The sequence below is a fragment of the Haliotis rubra genome, unplaced genomic scaffold (assembly GCF_003918875.1).
Source record: "Haliotis rubra isolate DU_JTF1 unplaced genomic scaffold, ASM391887v1 Scf200, whole genome shotgun sequence".
Lineage (NCBI taxonomy): Eukaryota > Metazoa > Mollusca > Gastropoda > Lepetellida > Haliotidae > Haliotis > Haliotis rubra.
The window spans coordinates 731966-744570 of record NW_025766004.1 but is presented as its reverse complement, the minus strand read 5'-3'; the positions used below and the strand labels follow the sequence as shown (position 1 = coordinate 744570).

At 42.0% G+C, this 12605-nt stretch overlaps 1 protein-coding gene across 1 annotated transcript in view; it reads right to left on the bottom strand.

Moving 5' to 3' along the window:
• LOC124275644 overlaps positions 1-10015 on the bottom strand; it is a 56644-nt gene extending 46629 nt beyond the window's left edge. The window contains exon 1 of the mRNA XM_046711249.1: positions 9408-10015. The gene's annotated coding sequence lies outside the window, so the exon portion shown is untranslated. The remainder of the gene's footprint in view (positions 1-9407) is intronic.
• Positions 10016-12605: the final 2590 nt, after the last annotated feature.

Below are 12605 nucleotides of genomic sequence, written 5' to 3'. Positions count from 1 at the left end.
GCTCATTGAGAGGCATAGTAGAAGGATTGTCAAGACATTGAGAAACGTATAATCACGCAGGGAATCTGCAGCTCATTGAGAGGCATAGTAAAAGGATTGTCAACACATTGAGAAACGTATAATCACGCAGGGAATCTGCAGCTCATTGAGAGGCATAGTAGAAGGATTGTCAACACATTGAGAAACGTATAATCACGCAGGGAATCTGCAGCTCATTGAGAGGCATAGTAGAAGGATTGTCAACACACTGAGATACGTATAATCACGCAGGGAATCTGCAGCTCATTGAGAGGCATAGTAGAAGGATTGTCAAGACATTGAGATACGTATAATCACGCAGGGAATCTGCAGCTCATTGAGAGGCACAGTAGAAGGATTGTCAACACACTGAGACACAAACAGTGTAGTAGAAGATCTGCAGCTCATTGAGATACGTACAGAGAAGTAGAGATTCTGCAGCCCATTGAGATACACATGAATACATGACACGTTTTATGGATAACAACTTCTTTTTTTATTTTTTCTTATGAGATACACAGTTAAAAGATCTGCCTATGAATGCGATACATAGTTTAGGATACAAAAGCTAAGACAAACATATGATTACCAAATTATCACTACCCATGAAGATCCGGGTTAGAATATTGATCTTCAGTAACCCATGCTTGTCGTAAGAGGCAACTCACGGGATCGGGTGGTCAGGCTCGCTGACTTGGTTGACACATGTCATCGGTTCCCAATTGCGCAGATCGATGCTCATGCTGTTGATCACTGGGTTGTCTGGTCCAGACTCGATTATTTACAGACCGCCGCCATGTAGCTGGAATATTGCTGAGTGCGGCGTAAAACTAAACTCACTCACTCACGCAATGATCACTGATATACGCTGCAATGGCAGTCACGTTAAGGCAGTACAGAGGCAGTTTCCATGTCAAACAAACACAACTGGTTAGCCACATGCGAACACGACAAGATATAGAGACGCTGCATCTCGGTGAATCACAACCTGGAGTCCAAATTATACAATCGGATTTTATGCGTAGTTATTATTCCGCCTGGGTGTATCTCAGTAACGACTGCGTCTGTAACAGCATCAACGACGGCCTGCTGAGCGTAGCGACGTACTCACCACTCCCTGTATTACATTACCCAAGCACGTACCCTATGTCCCCGGTCCCGGAGCAATGAATAATAATGGCCATCCAGATGGACAAATGTTTCATGTTCCAGAGTCCAGCGACAAAGCTTTGACTTCCCTGCCCCGAGGAGGGCATCGCGGATGATGAATATAGAGGAGATTCTGGTGGTGATTGAAGACTTCGGTATAGCATAATGATGTAGAATACACATGCACATTACGGGACATGAATATAATCCATTGATTCCGTTGATGGAAGCTATTTGGAAGATTAATCTAATGTCATGCAGTTGTACCAAACACAAAACAGCATTAGGACGAAACGACCAAAATAGTATCATAACAGGCACGACCGTTAGACCCCCATGTCAATATAGATCGTACAACTTTTAACTGTTAAATCATATCAGAAATGCAAATAGAGTAGCTATGACGTAATGCGATCTTCAATAGAGAGTACACTACGAACAGCGCGATGAGTGAGTGAGTGAGTTACGATTTATGGTCCCATTAGCAATATTTCAGAAATATCGTGATAAATTCATAATAAACGCAATTTAATTATAAAAATCTGTTGACGAAGTACAGTAAAATAACCAGACTATCACAGATAGAGAATAAAAACAAGCATGTAACTTAAAAATTGAACAAATATGGGCAATATACGATATAAAAACGGGCTGGAGATTACCAGCAACTGATGGAGGTAGATCAACATGCTTGGGACTCAGCACGATGAATTCTCAGCTCATGTAATTACCACTTTATTGAACGATGTATATCTTCCCAGGTCCCCTGGGATCGTTTTACACTTAACACGCATGCCATATTCTCATATACATATACACGAAGACACGCATAACATAGTGTTAGGTCATACAACCTTCACTGAGACACGCATAACACGTACTCAGGTGACATAATTAACACCGAGACAGGCGTACGACAGTCCAGTGGGGCCTCTGGGAGTGTTGTACAAATACTCTTAATGGAGAGGGAGGTCAGGCTCTGTTTGATTGCTTGTCTCGACGGAGATGGACGTTCCACAAATTATCATATAAAGGATTATCTCGTCCAGACTGATATTATAAGTTGTTCACTGGCACCGAGGGGGGACATGGGCTCCGAGGGACCAGTGAACACAGTATGTATCTTACCGAACACGTCAATGTTAATTTTGAACTGTTTGAAGCACGGGTATTGGGTCATAATACGGAGTACCGGAGTTAGGCAACAGCCCCAAAACTACTAACACCAAACGCATTCCCACAGTTCGGCATTTCCAGCGGGTTACATAGAAAATGTTACTCGCTTGTAAGCGGGTACATTGATTGGCTCAGCCAATCAGAAAAAGACATTTATGTGTGAGGTAAGATATATAGAGAATACTACAAGAGGTCTCATTACATACGAATTATACGAAACGAGTGTCCTTCCTATGGTATCTGACCGAGCGAAAGCGAGGTCAGATAACATAGGAAGGTCACGAGTTTCGTATAATTCGTATGTAATGAGACCGAGTGTGGTATTTTATTTATTACCCACGTCTTACATCCATTTAAATTGACATATAGCGTATTTTTGTTATGTTTTTTGGTTTCAAACAGAAACCGGTTTTATAAAGAGGTTGCGGAAGAGTTTTGTACTGTAGTACAATATTTGCATGACGTCACACTAATGACGTCACTGCCATGGTAACCGACGTCACGATGCATGTCAGTTGTCATCGCTTCGTACAGCCTCCTACAGTAAACTACTCCTTTGCACCTCGTTTCTTGGTTTCCAGTTGCTTCATTCGGCTAACATCACTGGTGGAAACATTGCGTTTATGTTTTTCCACAGATATAATGTCTCAGTTCGACTCACAATTAAACAGCGACACGGCAACGTTCGCAATGTTTACATTCCCACAATGCATTTAAGTTGTAGAATGAATGAATTCACGTGTTCGTTATGAATGAAAAAATAGTTACGTCAGGATGTGACCTAATTGAGAGGTCATCGGTTATCCAATCAAATCGTTAGAATTTCAGGTCAAGTCGTTACGACACAGGTCAACGCGATACGACACTCGTGTGACGTACGAGATTAATATGCAACTACCCATACGTTGACCACGTGGGTAATAATGTACAGTCCGCCACGAACCAGCTGGGATACTGCGGTGTGTGACGTTAAATAACAAACATGATATCAACATACATTCAGTTCGTAACACGACATTTCAGAAATGGCATTAGTAAGAGGCGACTAACGGGATCGGGTGGTCAGGATCGTTAACTTGGTTGACACATGCCATATATCTCAATTTCGTAGATAGATGATCGTGCTTGATCACTGGATTGTTTGGTCCAGACTCGATTGATTACAGACCGCCGCCATATAGCTGGAATATTGCTGAGTGCGGCATTAAACAACAACCAACCAACCTAATGACATTACAATGACTAATGTTCCACGATAATCTCCTTCCACATTGGGACACTTTGCCAGCTATGTTGGGGCATTATATATCAGCATTTCTCTTGCCTGTTTTCTATAGCCACTGTGACATCATCCCCCCATTCTAAATGGGTCCCGGATACAGCGTTATACGTGGTCCTCAGACATCCCAAGTTCAGGAAAATAAGCTGGACTTCAAAGCAACAATCCTGAATTGTAGTCATGGTAATGTTTGATTGTCCAATGGTACATAGTCGCGATGGAAAAACACGCACTTTCTCAGTTTCCTGTCATAGCCAGAATTTCATCCAGTAATTGCCAGAAAAGTGCAACATGATACGTTTCGCTTATTGTCTGGCTCTTACCCACCATCATGACACCTTCAGCATCCTGGGTCATGGAGTCTGCAACCTTTACAGCTGGAGGGACAGGCTTTGGCATTGTTGTAAGAGGTGTTTGTAATCGCAAATTGTTGAAGAACCTTTCTGGTTCAGCTTCAAACAGAGCAAGAGGGCTAGATAAAATGAGACATGATATGATTGTGCGTTTTCAATCAGATATCAGAACCTTTGGAACCCAACAAGTTGATGCTTTGTTCACAGCCAAAGTTTCTGTGGAAATGGGTCGGAATGTACACTCTCTGTACCGACTGAACTAGTAATATGACTCAGCTAGTCATAGATCGGTACCCACCATATCGTGGATTCTGTGGGTCATTTCTGGAGTTGCTGACGTCTTCAAGACTCACTCTGTCACTCTGTTGCCCACCTCTTTACGGTGACATGGAAAGGGGCATACTGCCCTTGTATGCCTTTAGTGTTAAGCCTCTTATCTACAAGTATTCATTGCTCTAGTTTGCCCTTGCTCCGGGGGTAACAGACCCCATGTTCGTATCACTGACTTGTCACAGCGACACAATGTGCTCAATGGACTGCAGCTGTTCTGGAAATACATGTCTGACATTCATGAAACGCCCATAAAATAGATTTTACAGTTACGCAGTTACTTCTGATGTCCTCGTGTAGAGGGGCGATGGGGTACTAAAACTAAACTCAATCACTCACTCACTCTAGCTCGCACCAGTCTACCCTGACATATAGGATAGCACGGTAGTTTAACTGATTACATTTGATGGACATTGTTGGGTTATCTAATATTTATCTCTGTGTATTTTCTAAGAGAACAGTTAAATTCGTTACACGATAAAAGCCTAATTTTTTTAATCCCCTCTAAAAATAGCGATATTTTAGTTAACAGTATGAGCATGTTACATAATATATACGCGATTGCAGGCTCTCCCTCTGGGTGAGGGTGGTTATGTCAGTGAGTAAGTGAGTTTTGTGTAATGACGGTTGAACAGTACTTCGGTGTTATAGCAGCGTCTCCGCTTAACGTTGAAGGCCTGTCTCCGCTGGAGGCGACTATAACCACAGGATCGGGTGGCCAGGCTCGCTGACTTTGTTGATACATGTCATCGCATCCCAGTTATGTAGATTCGATGTTCATGATGTTGACTGGATGCTCATCACTGGATTGTCTGGTCCAGACTCGATTATTTACAGACCGCCGCCATATAGCTGGAATACTACTGAGTGTGGCGTTGAACAACAAACAAACAAACAAACAAACAAACAAACAAACAAAACCTATCTCCGCTTAACGTGGACGGTCTGTGATGCAGACCCGAGACGCTGGGCAATTTTATGACTCCAACGAGCACGGAGCTGATAAAACACGAACAATAATTTGAACGAACCGGGATACAATCCGACATTCATAAATACCTTGGAAGCCTACAACAGGAATATCTGTTCTCCTTACAGTCGGAGGCTGCTTTGTCATCTTCAATAAGAATGAATTCAGGCACATCGAAGTGAACATAGATGTGAACGTAACTGCAGATGTTTTTGTATAAGTGCACGCATGTTTAAGGATCGGGCAGAGCAATATCAACGCAAGCCGATTTTGACGTCCAAACCTGCAATATGAATGCCAACATGGCTTAATGTGCAATGAGAATCCATACCTTTTGTCGGACCACGTAATTAAGAATGCATGCGCACTTTAATGTCGGACTATGTAATTAGAATGCATTTTTGTCTGACCATGTAATAGGAATCCATGCTCACCTTTTTGTCGGACCATGTAATAAGTATGCATGCAAGCCGTAATGTCTGAATATGCTGTAAGAAAGCATACATATCGTAAGGTCAGAGTATGCGATGTGAATGCATGCATACTTTATTGTCAAACCAAAGAATGCGTGCATACCTAAATGTCGGACCTGGCAATGAGAATGCAAGAATACAATATTGTCGGACCATATGGGAATGCATGTATACCTTTTTGTCGGACCATCTAAGAATGGATGCATACCTTATTGTCGAACCTGACAATATGAATGCAAGAATACTTAAATGTTGGACCACATAAACTGAATGCATGGATACCGAGGCTTCATGTCTGACCTTGCAATAAGAGAGCATGCATTAATGTCAGAACATATAGCAAGAATGCATGTTCATACATTGAAGCCATGCGATCTGACTGTATGCACACCTTACTGTCAGACCATGCAATACGAATGCAATGCATACCTTTAGTGTGGACCATGCAATATGAATACGAGCACCTGTCCTCATATTGCACTATAAAGTAGGAATACAAAGCATAATATACCGCCTGTCAATATATAAATGTGTAATTTGGTTGTGTCCTTTCGGTCTATTCACAGCAACACCATATCATGTTACAACCATGAGTTGCTATATGTTTATTCAAAAAGGCATCGACTGTTCAAATACGGGCATATCCAATTAATCAAAGAAAGCTTCAGAAGTCGATCTTGACACAAAATCAATAACAGCAATCCTGTTTGTTTTTCTCTCTGAATTTGTAAATCTCAGTACCAGCGCATCCATATTCACCATACCGAGGCATCCGGAGACTGAGGACGGAAGCAGTCTATCTGAATAACGCAGCATACGTGTGCAGTTGATGAAGTAATATGACCACTGTAGGTTCTATTGGTTAGAGACTGTGATATGTCACATTTGAATATCACCATCTGAGCCCTAACCGTGACCTGACTTATTCGTACTCCAAAACATGGTGTCCGAAACCCGGATGTTCTGTCATGCACAGGTCTGTTTCCTGCACGTCACCTCGAATAATCCCCCTACACAACGCTCCTCGTGTTGTAACAACACCTACCGCCACATCACAACCACCACTACCACGACGATTATTTCTAATTGTACACCTGCTCATTTCCAGATTAAGAAATGTTTGGATATATATAGTTTGGGTATCCCTTTAAATTTGACCATTTAGAGGAAACTGCGGACTATCGAGGTTTCATTACTACTACTACTACTACTCCTACTACTACTACTACTACTATTCCTACTACTAAGGGCGGTGGGGTAGCCTAGTGGCTCGTCACGCCGAAGACCCGGGTTCGATTCCCCACATGGGCACAATGTGTGAAGCCCATTTCTGGTGTCCACCGCCGTGATATTGCTAGAATATTGCTAAAAGCGGCGTAAGACTAAGCTCACTCACTCACTTACTACTACTACTGCTGCTACTACTATCCTTTTCGCAGGTGGACAGGCTCATTGCTCACAATCTTAACCTCTAGATTGTCTGGTTCAGACTAGAAAATCAACACGCCACCGAAAATTGACGCATTTGGCGTGAAATAGCAAACAAACTACAACTACCATTGCTGTTACTACAAATGCTACAACTTTACTATTTCCACTACTACTACGACCACCACCACCACTACTACTACTACTACTACTACTACTACAACTACTACTACTCTTGCTGCTGCATCTAATGGTGCCAAACACGATATCTTTTTGATCTAATTACAAAGACAGTTTTACAGCCTATATTTTACTGCACCCACTCTCGGACAAGTGCTATTTGTATCCATTCGCTGTCCAACACACATATACTTACCTGGAAACTAAACTAATGGAAATTATTTCATCTATTGTAATTTCATACATTATGTCATTGTAAATAATACCTGTTATGTATGTCTACTTGACTATTGCCATAGCTACTACTGTTATAATGTACAAGACATCTACTTGTAAAATCATGTAGATATTATTGTTTATACATACGTGAGATAACCAAAGGACTCCAGTGTAGCTCAATGTCAAGCAGGACGGATTGCTTACTTCGCGTTTGATTCCTAGTTTTTCATGACCAAGAGATAATCGCCTACCACATGTGTAACTTTAGGCCTTTCCCCCACTTCCTGCTGACCTACGACTGATATAAGCTGATAATTATCGTACTATTTAAAGCGGCTTTAAATAGCGCATCCGAAAACTCACTTAGCCATAATTCCAGAATTAGAAACACCTTTAAGTCATTAATCACTCATTTCAGTCACCATCTAACGCAGAAGTTCACGTGAAGTGGTGTATAAATATGTCAAGAAGAGGTCGCTTTGATAGTTGGAAATCAATGGGTGGTCCCGTTACAACACCTGGGCTATGTTATATATATAGACGGTGTCCCAGTCGATAACCTTCTGCAGTTAGCTGGGGCGTCAGGGCGTGGGTAGTATGATTATGACTGCTGGAGTGTATTGGGAGAATTTAATTGCTGGGAGGTAGTTGCGGTGTGTACATTTTGGGGGTTAATGGTAGAATTGTCACCTCGAATTGTCTGAGAGCTGCATGATTGACTGTGTTTATAACACGGCTCTCAGATGTATGATAAGCTCTTTCCTGAAATCATTAGCCACTTTCACTCAGTGTGGCAGCCTTCCCCATTTCAAATGGTCATGTGACCAGAGAATCTGAAGAAGACGCAGACTGTCTGAAACGGTCCTTGAAGCAGACATAAGACATTATGAATTTAGACTGAAACAGACAGCTGACCGTTGAATCAAGACTGGAACAGATATCAGACTCTCTGAACAGAACATAACCCAAGTCAGCCGAAATTCCGAATTAAGAATGGAAGCAAACCCCAGACTGTCTCATTCCAGACTTGAATCAGTCTGAATCATGATTGGACACAGACGACACCCCTTTAAATACGACGACAAAAAACTGACACGAGGTCCTAATGGCGTCTAGTACTTAATGCGCAGTGTCCCGTGTAACGAAATGTAAAGCCACCACAGAGGTTAATACAATAACACATCTGATACTAGGGTGGTAGGACGCTCCGACTTGCATTCTAAAAACCATTTCCCTCGTTATTCAGATTTCATCCTTGGGATGCAACAGGTTGTTACTGATCGGACGTGATCCATCCTGTTTCCCTATCGGACAGAGCGGACGGATGACAATGACGAATTGCCCGGACCAGTGTCTCTTATCCAAGACAGATAACTAGGATATGTTTTTCAGCCCATAAAAACTAATTACGGACAATATATGGATTTGTTTTGCAGCATTTGTCAACTCAACTATCTACACCGGATATAGAATGGAGATCGTATCCTTGTATTCCAATAACTTATATTAACGGCTTTCTATTCATCCATTTCCCAGTCACTAGACCCTGACAAGATAGTTTGCGAATCTCTAGTCATGCTGATAATGCTCTTCGTCGGTAGTTACGTCTACAGGGCTACCATCGTGCTAGTTGTCGTCATTTATTCACGGCGTAATCCCCTGGTGCGAGGAAGAAAATGAAGTACTGGGTCATTGTTTCACACACTGACACCGTAATATACACGCACGTTTAATTGCCATGAATCTGCCTCGAGCTGATTCAGCCAAGGTGATATTAAATGTCGCGTGGATGACATGATTGTACACATAGTAGAATAGCAAAGGGTACTTACCTATATGACACCTACCACCTGTTGAATTAATATACGTGGTAGGTTTTTTCAGAGTTTTAGAATCACACCCATGTTTCCCCAGAACAGTGACTTCGCAGATCTTGTGGGCGAATCAGCTTGCCGACCGGTCAATCACATTGATCTATCGATCTCTCAGACGTAGCAACAGTGTGCTTGGAATCACTGGCAATGTCCTCCGCTGGTGATTGTTGAAGGTATAAGACAATTTACGTCACTGCAGTTGCAGCCGCTAGTCGTGCAGACGACACTAATGCTTGAATAACACTAGATAAACAGGCGTTGGCAGTTAACGTAAAAGAGAGGCAACAGTATCAAAGGGAGGTGATTGGTGTGGTGATTTAACAGACGGGGACTTCCCGGCTGTTGACGGTGTAGCTTTTCTTCACCACAGAGAAACCTCCTCGGCTGATCAATAAACGCACGGCTCACGTGCAAATATTACCGACACCATTTTGTTGGTTGAGACCAGTTGCTGTTAGCCCCTGTTATTAGTCTGTTCTCGCAAACACGACTCTCTTCAAGGTTGGACTAGGGTGTACTATGTTTATTCCAGAAGGAACTGACGAGGTATCGTCACCGGGACGCCCCACGCGTCCCTCCCCCTCCCACTCTCTCCGTCCCCACAGCTTTCGTCACTTAATGGAGAATTTGTTCAGGTGTGATATGTCAAAGGTGTGTACAGTACGGTAACATGGCGTTTTCCACCGCTTGCATTCGTTTATCTGTTTCCTTCGTTTCGGAATCCATTATTTCATGTTAAGGTAACCTGAAAATTAATCATTTGAAAGTAAACAACATTGATTGATTTTCCACATGTCAACCCCGTATGGCCTGAGTGTGTTAGAAGGTGTGCAAGGGCATTGATACTTGCTCTATAGAAGGCGTGTCACCTACACAGCTCAGTAAAGCTATGACGTGTTCTGTGAACTTTTATCTGGGAAACTTACTCACTGTGAGTAGTTTAATAGCTCATTTGACACACATTTCCTAAAGGCTTTGTGTGCCACTGTGTGCAGTGTGATTCAGACCCAGCCGAGCGTACTTAGCGAACTATAAGATCAAACAACATGATGAGACATTAAACAACATGAGGAGACATTATTTTGTACAAGTGCAATGGTTAACAATCTATATAACAACACACTGGCTCTCAGACGTCCATATTAACAGATCCTTCTAGCTTTGAACGTTTTTAAATATGTTTGGGGAAATGGGGGCGGATCGCCAAGACATGCAAAATTATTCTCCAACAAGTCCAGTAAACGATGTTTCAACCATGTCGTTTGAACTTTTTGCTTCTTAAAATTAGAAATTTCGTTCACATGACGTGCTTACAGATATACTGTAGCCTTCGCAGTAGTAACTGATATTAAGTAATCTCATGCAAAACCATAGTAGACAAAGCTCACTACTATACAATCCAGTAGTGCAGTATTGTCCAGTGAAAAGAACTGTCTATATATTTAATGTTCCAAATAGAGGCGGTGTGCACATGGTAGCCTAGTGGTTAAAGCGTTCGCTCGTCACGCCGAAGATTCCCCACATGGGTACAATGTGTGAAGTCCATTTTTGGTGTCCCCCGCCGCTGGAATATTGCTAAAAGCAGCGTAAAACTAAATTCACTCAGAGCAGTTAAAGAGTACACACTTGGTCAATGATCTCTGCGCTTTAAAACGAAAACGTAAACATATTTTTTGGCCATTCAACGTGTGTATAATGTTTTCTTTTCAATAAAAACAGAGTATCACATTTGACTGGTAGCTCTGTTTAAATGGGGCCGCCATTGCACAAACCTAACTTATCCGGGATTTGTTGGCTCTACAGACGCAATGAGGGCAACATGGATAAAACATGGCAATAAAAGTGTCTGATAAGAGACCGCTAAGATTTGTGTTGATCCAGGACGTCATGTCGCCCGGCAATTCTCAGTATCCCAGATTCGTCAACTCAGTCCTTCGACACAGCACCGATACCATGAATAAACCATATGAATAACGAATATCCCTTTCCAATATCATACAATAATCTTATCCTGAACAAATTTAATTCAAGTCTCGACAGTGATATCAGATTTAAAAGAGACTCTGCATTTCACGTGAAACACCTGTCTACAATGAGGAAGGGCTTTTATAATTGTTATTGAAATACAACAGTACGGATAAAGACCCAGTTAAGCCTTTTACAGCTCACTTATGGGTAACCTACAACGACAACGCCTCATGTCAGAATCACTTCCTGGTCCACGCAGTGTTTGCACTGGAGGGAAGGGAGCTAACTCTGCGAGACGCTAGTCAAACGACAGCGCGAAATTGCCACAGACACGTTTGTGGGCAAGCCTTGAAGCGATACATTTAGATAACATCTCCAATTTGTGATCATAGTCGTATCAGCAATCATTCCCACGAAGTTGCTTGTGCGAACTTAATTTGTGGAACGTTCAATAAATATTTTACATTGATACAGAATCAAGTATTTATACGTTCTCGCAATATCAGAGCCCCGTTCAAGTCCGGGGGATCTTAGAGGTACGATTACCGTACGTCTGTGTTAATGTATGGGAGTTACGGTAGTCTCGACGTTACGCTCGCTTTTGTAGAGCCTCGTGCATAAATGTACAGACGCCAAGGTACATACAGCTTTAAGAAAGTATAAAATATTAATACATAGGTACATACAGGTTTCATAACAGTAAGGCAAATTAATACATCCATTCATTCCAAAACATTAACACCATTTTAATACGTAGGTATACTGCTCCGGAAAAGAAACAACGTATTAATACATAGGTACACGACTTCAGAACACTAAACACTTGTCAATACTAAGGTATTCAGATTCGGAGCAGTAACAACGTATTAATACGCTGGCATACGGCTTTGGAGTGTGAGTTAAGTTTTACGCCGCTTTTAACAATATTACAGAATATCACGGCGGGGGACACCAGAAATTCGCTTCATACATTGTACCCATGTGGCAGATTTTAATTTCAATTAAAAAACCCAAACATATAAAGGCGATATGCCTGTAGTGGAAATAATATGAGTCGTGATATGGTCGTCGAGAGCGGACATCGCTTTATCGACTTACAATTGAGTCGTGAGAATGCAATAAAGCGATAACACAAAACTAATATCGCTTTCACACATCGTGCTATTGCTTTCTCTCCTCCTCTTACGT